The following is a 2,158-nucleotide window of genomic DNA, read 5'->3' as shown; positions in this document are numbered from 1 at the left end:
GACGACAGAGGATGGGATGGCTGGATGGCATCACTGACTCAATAGACATGAGTCTGAGTAAACTCTGGGAGTTGGTGATGGATAGGGAGGCCTGGTGTGCTGCGATTCATGGGGTCACAGAGTTGGACACAACTGAGCGACTGAACTGAATAGGAGTGAAGCTGTATCTCACTGGGGTCTTGATGTACGTTGCACTAACGGCTAATGACGTTGAACGTAACTTTCATGTATTTATTGGTCATTTGTATATCTTTGGGAAAAACTGTCTATTCAAATCCATTTTTTCAATTGTGTTTTGTGGCTTTTTATTGTTGAGTTGTAAGAGTATATATTCTGGATACAAATCCTTATTACATAGATAATTTATTCATATTTTTCCCATTCTGTGGGTTATATTTTCATTTTGATAGTGTCCTTTGAAGCATGAATGTTTTTAATCTTGATGAAGTCAAATTTATTTTTATCAACTTATTTTGGCATCATGTCTAAGAAGTTTTGAATAACCCAGGGTCACAAATATCTGCTGTGTTTTCTTCTAAGAGTTCTAGCTCTTACATTAGGTCTGTGATCCATTTTGAGTTAATTTTTGTGTAGAGTGTAAGGAAGGGATTCAACATGGTTCTTTTGCATGCATATATACAGTTATTCCAACACTATTTGTAGAAAACATGACTCTCTTCTCCCATTGAATTGTCATGGCCAAAAAAAATAATAGTCTTGGCACCATGTTAGAAATCTGTCCCACTTGTTCATGTGTTTATTTGCCGCTTCGGGCTTTGGACAAGACCAGGGATGAATACAGGATATTAGGCGTGTTTGGAAAGTCAATGGTTTTGGTACTTGAGCTCTGAGGGGCTCAAATGTTTCATTCCTACTTAAGTTTTCCAGAGCCACTAATGTAGAAATCATCTGTAAACCCGGAGTAAGAGCACTCGGTCCCCACCCTTCATTCATTTATGCAGTCATCAACAAATATTTGAGTATCTCCCACATGCTAGAGACCAGGAGGGTAACAGTGAGCACAGCACAGGGCAGGCCTCATCCTCAGCTCACAGAAACTGTCAGCTAGTGGAGAGGCTGATAGTCACGGACCACACGTTGCAGGTGTGGTGACCGTTTGCAAAGGTGTCAGGTGTACTGTGGGGGCCATAACAGAAGGAGCCAACGTAGTCTGGGAGTCCCCTGCAAAAGTGACAGCTGCTCTGAAGAATGAAGTGTCTAGGCAGAGAAGAGTGTCCTGTGCCGAGGCTTTCGTGTGAGAGTGAGGCCTTAGGCCCAGATGGACCAAACTTGATGAGGTTAAAGAGCTTATTTAAGGATGCTCTCCTCTGTACACTCTTTTGGTCAGAACAGTGTTTCTTTCCATTTGTAAACAAATACAGTGTTTCTTTCCATTTGTAAGCATTGCCTTTAGAATGTAAATATTCTGTGAGATAATCAAAGCTGTCAACAGTCTCACCTGAAACAATTTGTCATTTTCCAAATTGGTAGCTGAGCTGGTCTGGTGAGAGTATATATTTTAATTAGGAGTAGTTTGGAACTTTAAGAATGTGGGTAGGGGTAGGTCTGGGTGAAGTGTTTAAATATGGAGATTAGGTCTTCACTGGCAGGCCAGAATGGGTGGGCTGTTCTCAGTCTTGGATTAGATGGTCCCCCAGAGTCAAGTGAAGGCAATGGCACCCTACTCCAGTACTCTTGCCTGGAAAATCCCATGGATGGAGGAGCCTGGTGGGCTGCAGTCCATGGGATCACTATGAGTTGGACACGACTGAGCGACTTCACTTTCACTTTTCACTTTCATGCATTGGAGAAGGACATGGCAACCCACTCCAGTGTTCTTGGCTGGAGAATCCCAGGGACAGGGAGCCTGGTGGGCTGCCCTCTATGGGGTCGCACAGAGTTGGACACGACTGAAGCGACTTAGCAGCAGCAGCAGCAGAGTCAAGTAACTGGGATTAACACATAAAACAGCTACATTTCTTTCCAGCTTCAGTTCAGTTCAGTCACTTAGTCGTGTGTGACTCTGCAACCCCAATGGACTGCAGCATGCCAGGCTTCTTTGTCTATCACCAACTCCCAGAACTTACTCAAACTCATGTCCATTGAGTCGGTGATGCAATCCAACCATCTCATCCTCTGTCATCCCCTTCTTCCTGCC

The sequence above is a fragment of the Bison bison genome, unplaced genomic scaffold (genome assembly GCF_000754665.1).
Source record: "Bison bison bison isolate TAMUID 2011002044 unplaced genomic scaffold, Bison_UMD1.0 scf7180017864508, whole genome shotgun sequence".
In the NCBI taxonomy this organism is placed as follows: domain Eukaryota; kingdom Metazoa; phylum Chordata; class Mammalia; order Artiodactyla; family Bovidae; genus Bison; species Bison bison.
The sequence above is the reverse complement of the archived record's forward strand: the minus strand, read 5'-3'. Positions refer to the sequence as shown.